The sequence below is a fragment of the Parasteatoda tepidariorum genome, chromosome 5 (genome assembly GCF_982258835.1).
Source record: "Parasteatoda tepidariorum strain Cologne lab strain chromosome 5, Ptep-v5.0, whole genome shotgun sequence".
In the NCBI taxonomy this organism is placed as follows: Eukaryota; Metazoa; Arthropoda; class Arachnida; order Araneae; family Theridiidae; genus Parasteatoda; species Parasteatoda tepidariorum.
The window spans coordinates 77,911,872-77,934,261 of NC_141759.1; the positions used below are offsets into that span (position 1 = coordinate 77,911,872).

The following is a 22,390-nucleotide window of genomic DNA, read 5'->3' on the forward strand; positions in this document are numbered from 1 at the left end:
ACACAGTATTAATGTAAAGCACAAGAAATAATGCAAATAGCAGAAATCATAATAGAATTTCAAAAAGCTAAAAATCTTCAGGAATTGAATATAAAAGCACAAAAGAAGGAATCTGACTTAAGCATTATTTTATCCAATAATAATTAATAATAAGTCAAATTAATAATTTTCAATAATAATTAATATAAGACAATTAAAATATCACTAATACTACATTGCATTTATCATTTAGACGCAACGTAAATTAAATGCGCAGAAAAGAATGCTAATGAATAAGTAAACAAAGGTATAAAATGTATACGGAAACTGAAACCGTTATTTCAGAAACCGAAACCGTCATATTAGAAACTGAAACCATCATTTCAGAAACTGAAACCATTATTTCAGAAACTGAAACCGTCAATTCGGAAACTGAAACTAAAAAGCAAGCATGACGTAAGCAATCGATCGTCCAATCAACAACCAGCATTATTACGTCATCTCAGTGCATTTAAACGAGCCACATCTGGAAATTTTTTCAGATGGACGCTTGTTCAGCTTTGAAATGTTGCAAGGAGGAATGGCTGACTTTGAAGTAGAAGATGTTGTGGATTCAAATATTAAGAGAAAAGGAATATTTAAAGGAGTTTTCATGGCAGATCAGATACCAGCATCGCTTGAAAACAATTCGGCTTTTATTGTAAACACCGCTACAAAAAGGCATTTTTTCCGAGATCGTTATAAGCATTGGGTTGCATTTTACGTAAAGGACGAACATAATTTGGAATTCTTTGATTCTAACGGATGGCACCCGAACGATTACGGGGATTATTTTCAATCATTTATATCGAATCGTCGAGTTAGCTACAATAAAACAAAATTTCAAGGCTATTCGAATTTATGTGGCGGTTACGCTTGCCTTTTTGTTATTCAAAAATGTAACGCGGAAGTTTCACTAAACCAAATCGTAAAATGGTGTAAAAATAAAATGCATAAAATTGGCACTCTAACCCTTGACCCTTACGTTTATGATTTTTTGAGTAAACAAGATTTAGATGATATGAAAAGCCGGTTTTATTATGAAGAAATAAAAATAACCATTTTGAATTAATTTCTTGTAAAAAAAGGAAAATATAGTCTGCAAATTAATCGACAGAATGATATTCGAATTTAAGGTTTTTTGAGTAATTATGACAGTTTTCTTTCGATTAAATTTGGCTTGAAAATTTAATCAGTGAAATATTGTTACATTTTTGCAAACTTCGGCGTATCAATGTATTTAAAATACAGATTTAGCAGAGGAAAATTAATATATGTCACACACAATACAGAATTGAAGGATCGTTAATTTTCACATCTAAAAAACTTCGCTGAAACGTTGGCTACTATAAATCAGCAGCCAGATGTACGAGTTACTGAACCTTTAAATTTGATAAAGCCAGATGAGGAGTATTTTTAGAACATAATAACGAAAAGAAGAATATTTTTTAAAAAATTAATTTCAAAAATTTAAAGAACAACGAACGCTTAAGAAAATTAAACCTTGAAGAATAGTAATAAAAAACTTTAGAAGAAAAAAAAAACATAAAACTAAAAAGGAAAAAAAAAGACAAATTAGAAAAGAATAATAAAAAGTTCTTTTAAAAAATAGGATAAAACCTTTTAATGCTACCTAGAACAAACTATTATTCTAGAAGGTCCCAAGTCCTTAAAAAGTAGAGGGAAAGGTTATTATCTAAACAAACAGTCTTCATATCTCGTTTGTACTTCTTTTTCGTGGATGGTTAATCGTATAACGTATATTGTATCCGTTGTTGAACAGCTAAGCCAATTTTAGATTTACGACTACTAATGTTCAACTCCGTAGCGTTCTAATTTTGAACCAATCCAGAAGATAAGGAAACTTCTATATCAGTACCCCCAGAGGTATTGATTTGTTATGGGAACATGGAGGACTTTGTGACTCGGCAGATTTAACGTGCACCAGTCACCATTTACTACACGGAGAGTCTTCAGCCGGCGGAGATCGAACCCACGAACTCTCGGACATTGGACTCATGATTTCTACTCCTAATTAAGTATTGAAACCTGTAAAAAAAATTCTAAAAGACTAGTCTATTATTAGCTTGTTGTTATTACATGCGTTTTAATGACATGGAGTCTAAAAAATTCAAAGATTGTACGTTTCTAATTCGCATTAAAATATAGTGCCTTGTAAAGTGTTAAAATAAATTTGCTCAAAACATAAAATTGTGTTATTCTATAAATTATTGTTTTACACAAATCCCACACTTTTCTTGTTTTTTGGTTGAGGGATTTTGAACTAGGACAAAATTAGATAATTACATTCACGTATAAGATGAGTGACAAGATTTACAAAGAAAAGGGGGGGGGTATATTATTTAAATTATAAGGAGTAAGGTTAGGTCCAATTTTTGGGTTTATGACTACTAATGCTCAACTCTGTAGCCTAACCAATCCAGAAGACAAGAAAACTCCTGGATCAGTATCCCTAGAGGTATGATTCCTTATGGGAACATGGAGGACTTGGTGACTCGGCAGATTTAACGTGCATCAGTCATCATTCGACCGGCGGGGAGCGAACCCACGACCTTTTAGACATGGACCCAGTGCCCTACCAACCAGGCTATCCCAGTCCTACGGCATTACATTTATTTAAAACTGCTATAGATTTTAATAAATATTTTTTTGGGGGCAAATTAAAAAAAAATTTGTGTGATAATTAATGTAAAACAATTCTAACAGCACCATAAATACACACAATTTTAAATGATTTAATGCAAACATTTTCTTTCCTCCTAAGAAACAAATTTATTTTACGTTTTCTTCTTATCCGAAGAAAAACTTCATTAAGAAAGGAAACTATTAAAAGTGAGATGTTATGATGACATTATGTACTACTTACGGTATTATGCACTACAGGTAATATGTTAATTGGTGCTGTTTTGATAAGAATTTTACAATGGATTCCTTGTAGTTTCAGAAAATATTTTTTCTTAATAGCAACAAAGATAATGTATTAATATTTTAATGAAGTAGAATTAAAAGAACTTCTTTTTAACGAACTTCCCTATTACGAATTTCTCTGTTTTGCGAATTTATTCCAGAAACCAAGAACATTTTGGAACATTTTCCAAATAGCGAAATGAATTTTCTAACGAACTTTTCTTTGAGATCCACTTTCCCTATTTCTGTAAAATTTCAGAACATTTTAAACTTGTTAAGGCATTTTATGGGGGAAATGCCCTTTAATTGATTTTTGAAGCCACTTAACTTTTAGAGAAAGCAGTAAAATCCCTTTCCCTTTTTGCATTTCAAACGAAAAACTCAAACAAAATTAACGAATTTTATCAGTAGCCATTAAACTTAAGAACGCATGTGGTAATGCAAATTTAATATTACTTTTATAATAAATGCAGGTATAATTTTACGCATAAATTTAGCATCTTTTAGTTTAAAATATATATATTTTTTTTTAAATGGCGGGCACTTGGGGTTTTTCCCATTGGCCACAGAAATGCCAGAACTGGTTTACAGGGCGGGTCACATACACACAAAGAGGAAAGGACATAGAACACGGAGAGAGAAAGAAACATCCATGCCCTGAGCAGGATTCGAACCCGCGGCCAATGGCTCCGCGGTCAGACACGCTAACCACTCGGCCGCCTGATCGGCTAGTTAAAATGTATGTAGCGTGATAGTATAACACTCAATAATATTTTGCTCTATTCCTGCTTTCCATGCAGATTTCTCTTATGGTTAAGATTTATAAAATATATAGTAGTTACTAGTTTACAAGATAAAGGTGTATTAATTGCTATTTTAATTATTGTTGTTAATTTACGTCGCACTAGAGCTGCACAATGGGCTACTGGCGACGGTCTGTGAAACATCCGGAGGATGATCCGAAGACATGCCATCACAATTTTGATCCTCTGTGGAGGGGATGGCATCCCCGCTTCGGTAGCCCGACGACCTGCGTGCGAAATCTAGCCCTTAACGGTAGCACAGTTTAATGAGAACCAATACCGCACACCCTCGGTCCCTACGCAGACTGATCCAAGTGGTCACCCACCCGCAGCTAGTGATGCTTGACTTCGGTGATCTGCTGGGAACCGTGTCTTAACGATCAGTCCACTGCGGGACCGGACAATGGGACAATGCGACGGATTTAAGGTTATGTCAAGGTACTTCTCTTGTGAATATCAATTGATTGTTTCTCTTCTGAAATTACATTATGACGCATTCACATACATTATTAATACAAATACATTTTCCAGGGCGAGACGATGAGGCAACCACAAGCACTTCCACTGGTTCAAGAGGGAAAAATGCACAATATTACCGTGATTACAGAGCACGGAAGCGAGCGGAGCAGGAAAAAGAGTCGTTGAATAGAACTAGTGATCCTTCTACGACTGCTGATTCCTCTACAATTAACGTCGCAGGTTGCTAAGTTTAACTTCTTCCGCGCGGAGGGACTCCACGTACTATTTTTTTTATTTTATCAATTAGTAATTAAGTTGGAAAAAGTAAAAATAAACTCATAAAAAGTAAGATAGTTTAAATTGTTTATACACTTAAGTATTATTTTGCAACACAGCATCACATCTTAACGTAATTTTCTAAAATAAATTTTCCAATACGAAGTAGAAAATTTTGGAACTTTTTTCTCTTTCGATACATAAAGACACCCTTGATGTTTATAAATGTACTGATAATGTAGACTCACTTTTTAAAAGTAGAATAATAGAATGCATTTTTATTTTAGCAATTGGGTGCACTGAATGGATATAGGTGACTATTTAGCAAGAACTGAACAGTACAGTTCATCTCCATCATTAAAGTTCACCAAAAAAAACTTATTTACGTGTTTTTAAGATACTATGAACCTACAGAAAATTAAAAATTATCTTATTTCCAATGTAACATAAACTTGTTATTTCTTTTAAACAGAAAACGAAAGAGTGAAATTCCAACAAAATATGATATGTAAGAAGATGACAATGAATTTTATCGTCAAATCTAATTTGTTCCTACTTAAAACAATTTTGTCAGAAAAAATCTGTTAAAATATTTCAAGTTATATTTTTCACATTCCGATTTTATAATTAACATCAGAATTGAAAACAATATTACTCTTTAAAACATACTGGTTAATTGATTTAATATCCTTCATTTGATTATTTGTGTAGATTCAATTACACAGATTAAACTTATGTTTAACATAGTTGACAATCTCTACAGTCGGCTAAACTGCTATGGAGAGATGAGAAATATTATTGATGAGAAATATCATTAAATTGAAATGAACAAAATTAATTAAGTAGCAGTCCCGTAACTTCACCCTTCGGGGCCCTGGGGCTCAAATTTTTGACGGGGCCCCTTCTAAAACTTTGTGTACTCCATCTCTAATCGTCATTTTAGCTATTTATGTATCATGTTGATTAATATATTTATGAAAATAAACCACTTGTTTACATAGAAATGGGATTACAAAATATTGTAAGTTGTAAATTTAACACTAGAATGTAAAATGTTATATTTAAAAAAATTAATTCTTAATTACAAAAGACAAATAAGTGTTTAAGACTTCAAGACATCTAAAAATAATTACAAAGCACATACTAAATACAGATTTTAAATGTTTTTAATGGTTCTAGTTTGGTAGATAGATTCATACACTTAAGTTTGTTGAGAAAGATTATAATACATCAGTTTGCATTAAAATAAATGTCTAGAATAAAGATTACATATTTAAAATTTTAGATTAGTTTCAGTTTTTGAAAAATATTTAAAGTAAATTGTAAAATAGATTTCATAGTAATAAAATTTTTTAAAAAAGGTGAAAAGAAAAAAAAAATTTTTATGTATAAAATAAAAAAAGTCATAAAATTAATATTTATAATTATTAGTACAAAATATAAATCCATCCATAATTTGAAACACAGTCCACTAAATTTGCTAATCTATTAATTAATAAAAATTAAATAATAAATTATAACAATTTTAAAATTGCTGAACATAAATCTTTCTAAAATCAGAAATAAAAAATTTCAAAACTTAAAATTAATTTCTCCAGGCCAAATTCATCAATTATAGCTGAAATCAATATTTCGTGCTCTTTCGTTTTCAATAGACAGTAGAGCAAGTCCATTCAATCGATCCTGTCTCATCGAACTTCTCAAATAATTTTTTATAAGTTTCAATTTTGAGAAAGTATAACAACAAGTATAATCTCTACACACTGTCACGCATACATCCTTAATCCATTATAGTGATTTTTGTTAGTAACTGACAATTTTTAATGTTTTTTCTTTTCTTATTTCAAATTTTTTTGTCGTAATCTAAATGTAATTAACTTCTCTGTTAATTTCTTAATTCAGTGAGATTTTCATTCAAAAATTTCTTTAAATTTTAGTTCAAATGGGCGAACAATTAATTATCTCATACACATTTTACAGATAAGCATTTATATTTTAGACTTTCCTTTCCTCCAGTCGTTTATCATCATATAGGTCAGTCATTTTAGATATAAAATAAAGTTTCAGAACTTCCAAGTGTAAAAGTCATTTTTTTTTCAATTGTTACATTAGAATACTAGGAATAAGCATAACAATAAATTTTTATGATATAGTATATGTATAGTATAGTTACGTTAGAATTTTCTTTCAAATGTTAAAGGGTAGGATATATTAATTTTAAGACATTAATAAAATGAGGAAAAGAAAGAAGAAACAAAATATCTTGATTTGACCAAGATTTCTTACATTTTGAGAAACGAACTAACTGTGTTTTTAGAAAAATATTCTGAGTTCGTATTTTAAGGTTTTGTCTGCATATTAAGACATTTTTACGCATTTCCGCTTTTTACATATTCTTGTCATCTAATTTATTGTATCCAAGATTTTAAACATATGACTACTAGGAAATAAAATTTTTATAATTTATTTTTGGTTGTTTCAATAACGTATCATGAATTTCTATCATCTTTAATTAATAAGTTAAAAGATTTTTTCATTACATGATTTAAGTTCACATGCATTCCATCATACATAACAAGCTAGATAGATTTAAATGGCTTTTAAATCCCTTGTCATTTTGACGATTATTTGTATTTATGTAAAATTGCTTGATAAAATTTTTTTTATCGAATTAAAAAATTAACTTTTGTGATGTAATGCAAATTAATTTACATTTCAAATGTTTCAAGAAAAGCTTGTAGACATTTCTAGAAGTAAGTAGTAGATCACGTAAGGAAAGATTTTCGAACAAAGTTTTGATACATAATTAAATGAGATGTAATTCAGGCTGATAGGATAAATAGTTTTGAAGTTATAATGGTCTTCTTCATAATAAGGGCATTTCAAAGACAGTACTTTTGTACACACACATGAAAAAAAAGAAACATTTCAACTTTTCAAATATAAGCACTGTTGTTCCGTGTTTTGTTTTATTTGGTTCAGTAATTTAAAATACAGACGAAATACTACCTCATTTGTCTGTATAGCACAGCAATGTAAGATAAATAAGTTCAAGTAAAAATTGTACTTGTTGTACAGGGTCCTAAAAATATAGTAATATTTAGAGCAGAATTCATTCATGAATATTTTGCCTATCGAAACTTCTGAACAGACAAAATGGCAAATAAATATATGTATTTATGATGGCATGTAATTAAATATGATAAAAAAATTATGATAAGAAACTAATATTTTTTAATATTCCAAAAAGTTTTTTTCTTATTTTTCCAAAACAAAAAATAAGAAGAAAACCTTTTTAATGGTTTGTCATGGCAATGAATTTTATCTGATTTGGTTTCTATATTGAAAAATACAATATCTTTGAACAAAATATTTCAATGAATATCTTAAATATTGGTTGCAGAGAAGATCATATTCACAATGGAAAAAAAAATAATAAGTCTCATATCTAGAAAGAAAAAAAAGTGGAAACTTGAATTAATTTAATCTTAAGTGTAATGTTTTACACATCTTGTTCCAATATTGAAAACGGAAAATAAAGTAATTCAATTGATAAACAGAAATGTTCACACATTTTGAAGAAATGATTAAATGTAATTCTGATGGTCGGATAAATTCCTTTCCTACATCAGCAATATTTATAGTTTCAGTATTAAAATTTTCAAAAATGCATACTTTAAACTGAGAAAAATAATGCATGAAAAAAGTTCTCAGAAAGTTATTATCACAAGATAATTACTTTGATGATCCTATTACAGTTCTATTTTAAAAAAAAAAAAAAAAAAAAAAAAACACTATATTAAGTGCGCTCTCAAATGTTATGGAAAAAAAAATTGTGCCATTTTTGAAAATATGATTTTTTTTCTAATTAAAGCTGTTTTTAATAATAATATTTTAGTTAAACGTTTGTATCAAATATATTTCTTCGTTATTTTAATATTTGAAGTATAAATTAAGGTTAATTTTTTGTATTAGAATATAGATTACTTTTGTTTATATAAATTAGTGTTGCAAAAACAACAGAGATAGTCAAATAAATAAGACAGAATAAATGTGCAACTGGTTTGATGTCTTAGCTCCGCTCAATATAATGTGGTTATCATGTAAGATAAGAATGAAATAGTAAATTTAAAAGAATATTGATTGCATTCTCAACCCAATAGTGATATTTCCTTGCTTTTTGAATTAACATATTTTCTTTTTTTCTCTCTCTTAAGTATATAAAACTACAACATGTGCCATTTTCGTCAGTGAAACCAAGGAATTTGAAATTAGTTTAATTTTAATGCAATGTAGATAATGCTGATCTTAAAGAATCTACTAAAGTCTCTCATAAAAGTAGAAAGAATTATCAAAACAACCTAATAAAATATTTTCTTCGAAGAACTTTTTTTTATTGATTGAAAAACAATGGTTTATTTAAACCAAAATACTTTAAATGATGACATATTTTCAGTTATTCTCAACGAAACAATGTTTATAGCGTTTTATTAAATTAAATGCGATTTTTTTAATTAAATTAAATATGATTTTTTTTAAAACAAAATCAAAGTTTGCTTTTCAATTTTGAATGAAAGCAAAATTGTTAAAAAGCATAAAAAATCGAATTTCCAATTTTAAAAATTTAATGGTCTTAATTTTAAATATATAAAATAAGAACAAAATGTATTACATAAAAGCAATTTGATATAGGAATATAAAAAAAGCAATTCCAACAGTGCATTAATACGCAGTTTTGAATGCATCAAATAATTTAATGTAAACAATTGCTTACCTCCTTAGAAATCAATTTCCTTTTCGTTTTGTTGTAATCCAAAGTAATGACATTCATATTTTAAAAAAAAGTTGCAAATAATTTTAATTAGTATCAATTAAAGTTAAATTTTAATTTAAAAGATTGAACAAAATAAAAGTTAACAAAAAATCAATATTTGAATTAAAAATAGTTCATTTAAATGAAGCAGTTAAAGGAGCTAAAAATTGAAGTTTAACAGAGAGTGATTCCCGCGTTTCTTTCAGAAAAAGTATGTCCATCCCTTAAAAGCTTGCTTCTGTTTTCCTAGAACATCTAGATAATTGCTTGTTTAAGACAGCTGTGACTAACCGACAAATGCATAGTTCTGGAAATATATGATATTTTATAAAAGGACAAAAAGCCTAGGGTCATAAAGCCCAGGGCAATTTAAAGAAGTCAAAGGAAGGACATTTTCCCATGGTGTAAAAGGAGATGGCTATATTTTGAGGGGTCAGATAACTGTCTCGGTTGGTGATCTGCAGGTGTTGAGAGTCAAGGAATGCTTTAAAATATGTCAGTGAATGATGCATTTTATTACACCAGGGAAGGGTAAAAGAGAGGCAACTATTTTAGTTTCCTAAACACTTGTTTTACTTTTTTATGCTGAGCCCTTCTTTTGGTTAAATTTAAATTTTAAAATTTTTTATGAATAAATTAGAAATTGTCATATGTGGAAGAAAATTCAAACAAAACAGACGTATTTGTCTCGGTTGGGGGGGGGGAGTTTTATTTTATTTTTTTATTTGAAAAATAGCTTCAAAAGGTGAAAAAAATAGTAGTTTCTTTTTCTGAAATTGCTAATTCTATTTTATAAACAAAAATTATTTTATTGTAGTGAATGTCAATGTTTCAGAAGGAATGACGCTCATCAATTAAATTTACGAGGAAAATAAAGTTTGCTACTTGAAAAATAGCTTAAAAGTAGAAAAAAATGAGTTAAATAGTAATTTTACTTTATTTTCGTGAATGTCTGAATTACAGAAGAAGCAAAGTACTTTCTTAGCTCCCTCGTTTTTTTAAGAGAAAAATAAAATTTTCTAATTATAAAATATCTTTAAATTTGCTTTTCCTTAAAAAAAAAAATTTAAGCAGATTTCACTTTTTTATTTGGAGGAAAATTAAGTTTTCTATTTGGAAAATAACTTAAATGTTGAAAAAAAAAAGCTTTTTTCGCTTTCTGAATGTACTAATTCTACTAGAACTTACTATTTAGAATGTTTAAATTTCAGAAGGGGTGAAGCACTTCTTTACAATTTTGAAACAAAATAAAGTTTTCTACTCTCAAAAAATAGAGTAAAAATAAAGATATTTTTCCACTTTCACTTTACTTTCCCAAATTTCAAAAGACCTTATTTGCCCATTCAAGTTAATTTCAGAATAACATAAAGTTTCTTATTAGGGGTATAGCTTCAAAAATGCCTTTCCGTTCCTCTTTTCTGAGAAGCGTTTTTGCTCTTTTGAGGAAGGGAAATAATTCTCGGAAAGAGTCTTTCACCCTATGTTAAAGTCGATTGTAACTACGAAAAAGAAGATTTTAGCAAATCTTCACACAATCTCTTTCACATATATATATATATATATATATATATATATATATAAACTATTTTGAAAAAATGTCGCGTGGTCCCTTCATATGGGGCCCCCTTGACCGTCGGGGCCCCGACTGCCCCGGCGTAGTTACGGCCCTGTTAAGTAGCAATTAAAGAAAAAGAGCTTTATAAACGGACTTAAATTTGCTTTTTCTATAATCTGATAAAAAAAAATTCTTAAGTGTAAAATAGCAAAATTGTGTTACCTAATATGTAAATCTATTACCACTAAATAAATTATTCGTCAAAAACAGATTAAAAATTTTTATACAATCTTGTATCTGCTAAGTAATGAAAAGAAAAAACAAAAATCCAATAAAATGCAACATTAATCTTCAAATGAAAAAAAAAAACTTAAGCATTTTCACAGTAATGGTACAACAGCAGATAACGTGATGCAATTAGAACCAGTACTACTCTCAACATTAATAATATTATGGTAAAATTCACATGTTATTATAAATCAGAATAGTAAAATAAATTAAAATAGTACATTAATTTTCATTTTTAATCATAGATTTACATTACACGATTTTATTCTTCTAATAATATGTTTTAAACATGTTAATTGGGGAGATTTTCGTGTGTGGCAGAATAATTACAAAATCTCGGCAACTTACGGGCAACGGCCAGCAACAAACTAAAAAAAAAAAAAAAAATCACAGAAAAGGACCAACTTGAAAGGTTTAACTTTTAGCCATCATCGGGCAAATATCTACATATTTTTTAAATATATAGTTTAAAACCTATTTGGCACTATTACTTTAGCAGTATCAAATTATATTAATTAAATTTTTTTTTATTTCGTAACTTGCAATGCACTCCCAGGAACATTTACATATCAAACACTAGAGTTAATGTAAATAATACTATCACTAAATTGACACACATACCTTGAGTGAAAGTATGTACTACATATATAGTAGATAGTACTCGCGTTATAATAAGATATTTATTTTACTTCTGTTTCGTTTTTTTTAATTTCCAATGGCCGATTTCAAAACATTATACAACATAGAGAAAAACAGAAAAAACAATAAAAAAAAAAACTGAAGTAATACAGCTACTTTTACTAATTTGTGTCCATTACTTTCATTTATTCAAATAATATTAGCTTTAATTACTAACTACACAGATTTTTTAAATGTTTATTTCAGTAAAAACATTTATGCAAACTAACTTTAACCTCAAAAGAAAGTTTTTATTTTAAGTTTAGACATTGTGAAACATTACAAGGCATAACAGTACATTTTACTTAACAATGCATTACAAGGAAATTGAAGAGGTCGACAATACTACCTAGAAGGTGAAGTCAAAAAGTTATTTAAAAAAATTGAGAAATTACTAAAAAGAGAAGATAAATAGTAGTTTTATTTCACTTATTTTAAAATTAAAAATATAATATATATATATGTAATCAAAAATAATATTAAAAATATAATCATGTCATTTTATTTTTAAATGTTATTGTTGCAGTAAGAAAGATCATTTGAGTAATGCAAATTAATTAATTCGATATTACTTAAGACTGATTCAGTTTTATTTTATAATCATTACTAGGTTTAGAAATAGATAAACTACTGTTTAATCCTCTCTTTTTAGTTCAGTAAAATCTTGGTTGAGGTGTAATTTTTTTAATTACAGGTTCAGAGCTGACTGTTTTATCTGTTTTCGTTTCATCATCTTCTATTAAACTAATAACTGCATTAAGATGTTTATTTAACTGTTTTTTTTTCTCATTAGTTAAAGTTTTATTATCTAACAGCCTTAAGGCATGAGATAGTTTTGTTGACTATTATCTTTATCATTATTTGAATTATCTAAATTTACTGTGCACTTTCCATAAATTCTTTTTCTCGTAAAGGTTCCCCGACATTTTTAAAAATTATGCCCACTGCATGTATATGCTTACACATATTTGCTCTAACAATGAAATTAATGCATGAACAGGGATAACAATGTATACAGATTTTACAATAATTACAAAACAATTTACAATCACATTCATTTTGTTCTTTTTGAACAACGTAAAAACTTCTTGTGCAGCTTTTGGATTTCCCCTTCCAGGTAGTTGTGTCAACTTCTTCAATATCTTCTTTTGAAAAAACTCAGCTTATTTTTATGTCCGATATGAATATCTGCTATCTTAGTAAAATTTGCCCCTTTAATTAATTTCACACAACGATCTTTTATTTTTTATAATTTGGGGCAGATGTGCAATGCAGGCATCAAGCCTCCTACATTTTCTACCTTTCATGTAAACATGTTTAATCACTTTATGGAGAGCTTCCAAATACATATTAGTATTTATGCCTGCATTTTACTCTGTGGCAGTATGCTCATACCTCAAATCTCCCAGAGTAATAATTTTTAAAATATTTCCCAAAAGCTCTTGTATCTTCATCTTCCATTAGTTGTTTTAAAAATGCTTCCAACATTCTCACAAATTTTTTCGGCACTTATTTCCTCCATAAGATTCCTAGCATACCCGTAGACTGCAATTTTTTTCCGTCTGTTGACGCTATCCTGCACAACATCTTTCTCCAATTTTCATCGATGTGCCACGTACATAAAAGTCACATTTAAGTCTTGCCCATAACTTTTCCCCATGCATTATAGTAATAAGGGGTATAGTCTAACATGAACACACGGGTGAGAATTGTTGATTTCTTTTCTTTCAAGACAGTGAAAAAGAGTTCCATTTCATAAGTATCATACGCAGCCATTTCATACGAACCATTTCATAAGTTCGATACGCAGTGCGCAGATGGAAATCTAGCTCCATATTCATCAATGACCATCAACGTAGTCAATTGAAAATCACATTCATTCAACCCATGGGATGAGTCTATGCAGATTTTTTCACCTCCGAATTATATCAACATATTTCCTTGCATACTTACTAAACAAAAGTCGTTCAGATTTAGTTTGTGTGAAGACACACCTTGTTTTTAACAAAAAACTACCAGGGAAGTCTCTCCGAGTTATTTCATCTCCTCGATGAACAGATCTACACTAATCGAGACATTTTCATGCCGCCTTTCTGTTTTAAAAAGGCAATTGGCATTGCCAATATTTCATAAATCTTGTCTTGTTAACAGATGAATTCGTTCAAAATTGTCAGTTACGGAATTTCTTCATTCATTCAATAACTGCTTCAAAGAAATTCCATCAGAAATTTTTTCTAAAATTGAAAAGAAAACAATTAGCTTCATTTATTAAAAATTCGAAATAATTTATGATCACTTTATAATATTTTATGAATAAACTATTCACTAATTAATTAATTGGTTACAAAGGCTCTTTTAAATATGCTAAGAAAACAAAGATAAATGAGAGAATAGTAAAATCAATTTCAGTTTCAAGTCTATAATCAAAGAAAAAAATCATAAAATTGGTATTAAATCTAAAACAAAGTAGACTCTTTCCAATTGAAATCAATCAATTTTTTAAAAAATTTCAAAGCAGTCATGTTACAGATTTCCATAAAAAAGTTTTTAAAAAAGCTCTGGTAAAAAACTACAAAAAATTTTTTTTCAGAATTTACTTTTACATTTTTTATCAATTTAAGAAAACAAAATCATAGATGGTAGTTGTGATGCCATCTTTATTTACTTAAACTTACTTTTTTCAAAATCATTATTAATCAAATTACATTTAAATTAAATCAATGTGTTTATCTTTATAAAGCCCGTCGCCAATAGCCCATTGTGCAATGTAAATTAACTACAACAATAATCTTTGTTCGCTTTTACAAAGATTATGAAAAAAATAACGATTAAAAAAAAGTAAGTTTAAGTAATTAAAGATATTTTAAAAGCTAGGAAATATGTAATGCCAATTGTGGCATCACAGTGGTTCATATGATAAAAATGTCGAACTGTTATGTGGCGATAATGGCCCACTTTAGTCAAAATGATATTATAGAACAGGGGTGGCCCAGCTTCTTGATAGTAGAGCTATTTTTCAAAAGTTGAAATTTTTTGCGAGCCGTAATTAAATACAGATTTAAAAGGTATGCAAAAAATGTAATAATTTTTTTTTACAGAAATTATATTTATTGAAAATATATAAATAAAAATACAAAATATGTGTGTTGAATTTAAATATTAAATACATTTATTTTACTTCTCTTGATATTTTATTAAAATTTAGTGAATAATTGGTGACAACACTTCTCAGTAATTCTTTGAGATGCTGGTTAGTTAATACTGATCGGTATTTGGATTTCACGAATTTTAAAGCGAAATAAAATGATTTACATAAGTAAGTTTTTCTGAATATTGAAATAATTCACAAGCAGCCTTTTTTAATTCAGGATACTTCGATTCTGGTACAAATTAAAAATATTAGATTATAAATCAAATTTTTTTTGTTTAGATGGAATTTTTAATACACGATAAAAATGCATAATCTAAATTTAATCAAAATGAAATAGGAGTACTTTGTTCTTAACAACTCAAAAATAGGCTAATTAGACTTTCTTCTATCATAATTAGATTTGTTTGAATATAGATAAGATTTTTCTCAAATAACTGTTCATTATATTGTTTAAGTTCAATTCTTTGAAAATCTGATAAAAATTTAGAAAGCATTCTTGTTAAAGCAAGCATTATGAAAATTCTAAAAATCATTTTTGATAATCTTAATTAAAAGAATTCTGAAAAGGATACAAAGCATGTAGTACATATATCCCTATGCATCTACACAGGGTGGAGACTACAATCCTGGCATAAACGAACGTTGCAATTGCTAATCGTTAAGTTTGTTTTCTAAATTTTACGCTAACTAGAAATATTATAAACTGCATTTTGTGAATAAAATGTAACTTACAAAAATTACTCATTCTCAGTTAACACTTTACTCACAGCTTAATTATCACTAATTCAAAATATAAGTTATGGACATAAGTAACACTCACTTGCTAATTCACTCTTCGCTGATGTACTCAAAGGAAGATATTTCAGTTCATTTTCATGGCCAACATGAGCTTTATAAAAAGTGACATAGATTCTCTATGACTTCAATTATTGTTGGGCAGCATTTCCCACTTTTACAAGTTCCTTATGATTTGGATGCTCTAAACCCATAAGCTGTTGATGTAAAGGTGCCAGAATGATTACAAGAATAGTATCGCTTTTAAAAACCATTTGCCAAAGTAATTGAACCACTGGAATAGTAAGATGGCCTGAATTGAACCTCAATTGCCTCTTTCCATTGTAAAAAACCTGTGTAAAATAAAAAACTGTGTAAAAAAAACCTGTGTGAAAAAAAATTAATATTCACAGTTTATTCAAATACTTCTGCAATATTACACATTCAACAAATTCAAAATGGCAATACAAACACATTAATTCAGGAGCAGTTATAACCATAATGAAATTTATTTAAACACACAAATGTACAAAAAGACCCACTGCAATTTGAAATAGTGAAAATAAAGCTTTATATGACTGATACTTCAAATTGAACACATAATAGATGTTTTTTAAAACTCGCCACTTAAATCTTAATAGAAATTTTTGTAACTATTCTATAAGTTAACAAAAATAAGAATCACAGTTACTTTCGCAGCACGTACTCTATTATTGCTGTTAAACAGCTGATCCATACACAACAGATTTGCAACTCTTAATTTTTAATACCATAACGGAACAGCAACATTAAGTAAATTGAAATTTTATAGGGGTCCCATTTTGATAAATGGCTTCTAAATAATATTCCAGTTATGAAACATACTTCACAAACACTTACAGGACATTTCTAACTTCCAGTTTTTACATCAGCTTTATAAACGTTTCTTATATGTTTGTATAAATTTTTATTTTGTTTAAATAATTTTTTGCAATGTTCGCAAACAACCGGGGATATTATCATAACTACGGCAAGTTGGCGAAGAGTCGCCGAGGAAGGAAGATAACGTTTCTGGCGGAGGGAACCAGTTTTCCTCGAATCATGACGTTTACGCCTCTTTCTTCTCATTGGTTCAAATTCCCAGACTACTCCTTAGAACTTATCGGTTAAGATATATCAGTTATTAAGTAACCGGTTCCGATTTCTTGTTCTTAAATAACGTATACAAAATATTAGTTCTTGAATAACGTACGGTGTCAGTTCCTAAAGATTAAACACACGTTTTGCAAACGTCTTATCTAAAGTTATTAATCCTTTTATTCTTTTTTTTTTAAAAAAAATCTGTTTGACTCAAAATTAATGAGATAACATTTGAATAATAATTTTAAAAAGTCTTATAATGCACCACAGTTTCTTTTCTTTGTTTCTAAAATATAATTCATATTTGATTTAAAAATTTTATTCATTTTTCAATAGGATGAAGATTTAAATGAACTATGCATTTTTCAATACAAAATGCATTTAAGATGGATCTGAGGAAAACGTTTCTAAGAAAGCTTAGACATTTAAATGTTTTACTTTAACCTTATTTTTATTATTTTTTAATTAGGATGAAGATCTTATGGCAATTACCTTAAAAGTTTGCAATTTCAAATGTAACGAAATTTTATAATGTATTTTTATTGCAATACATTACTTATTGCTTTTATCGCTAAATTCAGCATTTCAGATGCGTAATTAGGACGAAAAGAATAGATTAAATTTTCTTATTCCAAATGCATAATAAAAATTCTTCACAATGAAATACATATTATTACGCTAATAATGAACTATGATAGATTTGAGAAATGAGTTAAGGAAACACTTTATACATTCAAAATAAACAGTACAGTCAAATTAAACATTTAATCAGAAAAAGGTGATAATTTTCAATTGGAAATATATATAAGAAATTATTCACAAAGAAATCGATACTTTTACGCAAATAATAAATTAAAATAGATCTCAAGGAATAGACCTGAGAAAGCAATTAATACATTTAAAGTGCTTTACTTTAACCTTATTATTTTATTCATTTGTTTACAGTTTCAAAAGTTATAAAAGTTTTAAAAAAATATTTATATATATTTCATTATCATACGCAGCACTTTACTTTAACATTGTTTTCTTTAAATGCAATTTCAAAAGTGATAAAGTACAAGAACCAAGTCTTATTTCATAATTATACGACTAAAAAAGAAAGCAATTTCTTATAACATTACTAAATAAGATATTATATAATAGTATAAGAAAAAAAAGGAATGGTAGATTCAAAATAAATAATAAGAAAATCTTCACAGAAAAATCAATATTTTTACATAAAAAATAATTAATTGGAGAATATCTTAGTAAATGGATCTACAAAAGCAAATTATACATTTAAAATAATTTATCCTTAGAAGGCAACAGTGAACTATTTTGTTAATAAGAAACAGATATTTTAGTATATAGTTTTAAAAACTTAAATAAACATGTATTATAAAATTAGTTACAGTGTCTTGACATAAGTCAATACAGTGTTTCTTTGTTTCTTCAGTTTGATTATACCAACCTGCACTTTAGTATATATAAAAGTAAAATGTAATTTACATTTTAGGGCTCTAAGAGAACTTTTGCTGCTTTATTTGTTCTTTAGCATTTATGCTATTTTTAACCTAATTGATTTGTTTTATCCATCATGAATGCTTGCATCTTAAGAAATATCTGTAGTTGATTTATTGAGAAAATTACATTGTCAACAATCTCAACTTTCATCATAATAAACCAGGGTTGGAGTTTTTGCCGGCAAAAAGGGGTTTTTGCCAGGACAGTGGCAAAAACCTGGTAAAAACCGGCAAAAACTGGTAAAAACCGGCAAAAACCAAAATATCTAAATTGCTGATTAAATATTATTACAAAATACTTGAAACAAATTTAAATCAATCATAAGGAATAATAATTTTGATACATTACATGAAAAAATTATTTTTAACATATTAATAATTAATATAAGGGTAATAATTTTTAAAAGATTGAAAGTTTTTTATCTCTTTTCATTTTAGAATCCTAAAATAAATGTTTTTTTTACAAATAAATAAATATTATTATTTGTATAATATTATTATTTATTATAAAAAATTATTATTTGTACAATAATTAACTACACATGTTGATAGATATTTTATGCTTTAAATTATAGTTATATTAATTTAAAATAAGTTCATTTCACTGGAAAAAAGAGAATAATCACAAATTTTCCAATCAATAATGTTTTAAACTACTAAAATGATATATTATTATATTATCATTTAATTATGATTTAATAATAATTTTGTTAATTTTTCTGTAATTATTTATATTTATAGTATATATTTCAATTTTAGGCATAATTTTGTACAAAAAATGTGTTTTTGTCCTCTCATCTTGGAGAATATAGGTTTTTGCCACTTTTTGCCAATTTGCTTGGCAAAAACCTGTTTTTGCCAGGACGGTTTTAACCGGTATTTACCATGGTTTTTTCCACCTGCGGCAAAATCTTGCCAACCCTGTAATAAACAACACTTAAACTTGAAAAAAAGTTGTTCGGAAAAGTATAATACTAGTACTAGTAATACTAGTTTCCATTGCACGTATTTCAATTATAAATTTGGAGTTTAATTTTAAAAAAAACTATAACTTTAAACGCGATAAAAAGATTTTGTTAAAATTTAAATCAAATCAGTAAAAAAAATATTTCATTTATCTATTTAATTATTTATTTTTTATTTTTTTTTACTAAGAAATTGAAAATAAAAAACATTTCTGAGAGAACCCCAAACAAGTCAATACAATCAATGCATCAAAATACGACATCAGGTCTATGCTCTTCCCAGTCATAAAATTTTAAAATTAAATTCCAGCTTAGAGTTTAAGATTAGAACTAAAATCGAAAGATTTAATTAAAATTATTACTAAATATTGCAAAGAGAATTTTGTGTTTTAATATTTGTGTTACATGATCTTATAAAAGAACAAAACACATGATCTTATGAAAATTCTAACACATGATCTTATAAAAATTTGCAAAAAAATCCTCGAATCATTTAATGAATATTTTCAATTCTGAAACTGTCGTAATATTTAAAATGAATAAATAAATAAAAATAAAAAAACGCATTGAGTTCCATGTTTCGTTTTAAATGTAACCAAGTCGCTAATATGGTAATTATCATTGTTCCTGACATATATAACAGAAATTATTACTATCTCTAATTTTTTTTTTCAATTTCATATATCATGTGTTAGAGGCGACAAGTATCATGCGTTACACCACGTCCCGTAAAAACGAATGAGCTTTCTTTTCAATAATGTTAAAAGTCATATTTTAAACATCTCGTAACATTAAAGATTTTTTAACAAAATAAAATAAATTAGCATCCCACTTTTGTGAGACATATTCCAATAATCAAAAACTTCAAACAATAATATTTAATGACATATTAATCTTTTCTTTAAGAGAAGAGTTTCATAAGAAACATTTCATTCACTTGTGTAACTTTTTTTAAATTCCTCTTGACCTTACATTTCTTTAAAGGAAATTTTAAGATGTTTTTTTCGTTAAAATAAATAAATAAATAAAATCTTCAAAGTCAGTCGCTATTTTATAATAGAGAGGGGGAGAAACAGTTTTTTCTCACTTTTAGACAATGACAAAGGAGAGAGAAAGGTAAGTTTATTTATTTTTATAAAACATTTTTTATTTACCCATTTCTTAGACAGATATTTGTTTATTATGATATTAAATATGTATTTAAGATTTCTATTCCCTGATGTATTTTTAACGTAACTTTTCCTTTTCTGCATTTTTAGAAATCTTATATTGGGGAAAATAATGTGTTAAAATAATGTGTTAAAATGATTTTTCCAAATTCGAAGCTATGAAGTTCAATGAGTTCAAATTTATTATTATTTTATTACATAGAAGCGAACTGAAAATTGCTTGAACAGTATCTGATGTATCAAAGGCTCTAGGATGAAAATTACGTCTGACGATTTGTATGCATTGCGTATCCACTGTAGTTATAATTTATTATATTACACGTAATAAGCTTTCCAAAAAGAGTGGACAAAAAAATCTGAGAAAATTGTGCAGTACTTTCCCAAAAACCAGGCAAATTTTAATTCAAAAAGAGAAGTCCGAATATATTCATTAACAAAGATATCAATACAAGAATGAGTCTTTTTATTTAGTATTTATGGCTCAACATCTTTATCAATAACACTGTTATTAGAAATGTTTTGTTATTCGTCTCAAGCTATAAAGTCAAAAATCTGAAGGAATGTTTAGTAAGAAAAAAGAGTATGATTTTGCGTTTTAAATCGTGTATTAAATTATTTGCACCTGCAGTGATTAAATTGCATATCTTACATGTGCCTCTCAAAACACGGAAACTGCATCTTAGTACGTGTAATATTTTGTCCTACTAGTTTTTATTAATGAAATATATCTTTGCTGTTATAAACTGTCAATTAAAATGAACAATGATGTGTTAATAAACATTAAAAATATATGGATAAGCTATCTTATTAAATCTACAATACAGTAAGTAAAAATCCAATTTAATATATATAAAAAAATTATTTAATATCTATGTATCGGGAAATTAAGCTTGTTTTTATCTTGTTTTAATCTAGCCATACAGCGTTATTGTAAGTTCCAAAAATCACAATTATATGTGATGCCTTCAACTAGCAAGCAACATTATTTATAACAGAAGATTTTCGATTGCAACAGCTAAGAATACAAAAGAGGATCAATTTCTTGATTTCAGAGTTGTAAGAAAATGTAGCTGCACCACAACTAATAGCTAATATTCTACAGAATTTCTTAACTTCTTATTTGAAATATTCTCGAGCACCATGACAAATAAAAAATTTTGTTTTATTCCACTTACGAGTAGTGTCTTATTTTCCACCCCTATTCTTATTATCAGGGGTAATTGTGAGCCCAATTAAAAAATCCTGAAAATTTCCTGAGTAAAATCATTAATGACGCATTTCAAAAAATTAATATCTTTATAAATTTAAATCATTGATATTTTCACAACGTGGAAGTCAACATAAATTATATGCAGCATAATTTAAATTAATAATTATGTATTTAGTTTACTTTTATCTCTAATCACATTTATTATTCTACCAGAAAAAATATTTACAAATGAAAGAGATGCCAAGAATAAATTCTAGTTCTAATATTTTTAAATAAAATATACAAGAATTTTTATACATAAATGTGATCGATGATTTTTGTAAACTTCTGGACTGTGGATTTCCTGATCGCAAATAGCGAAACATCTGGAAACCCGTCGTGACGGCATGTAGTACATATCCCTATGCATCTACACAGGGTGGAGACTACAATCCTGGCATAAACGAACGTTGCAATCGTTAAGTTTGTTTTCTAAATTTTACGCTAACTAGAAATATTATAAACTGCATTTTGTGAATAAAATGTAACTTACAAAAATTACTCATTCTCAGTTAACACTTTACTCACAGCTTAATTATCACTAATTCAAAATATAAGTTATGGACATAAGTAACACTCACTTGCTAATTCACTCTTCGCTGATGTACTCAAAGGAAGATATTTCAGTTCATTTTCATGGCCA

The 22,390-nt window shown here is 27.7% G+C and overlaps 1 pseudogene; it reads right to left on the bottom strand.

Annotated features, from left to right (window-relative positions):
• Positions 1-11,119: 11,119 nt before the first annotated feature.
• LOC122270561 (uncharacterized) lies at positions 11,120-16,629 on the bottom strand (annotated as a pseudogene).
• Positions 16,630-22,390: the final 5,761 nt, after the last annotated feature.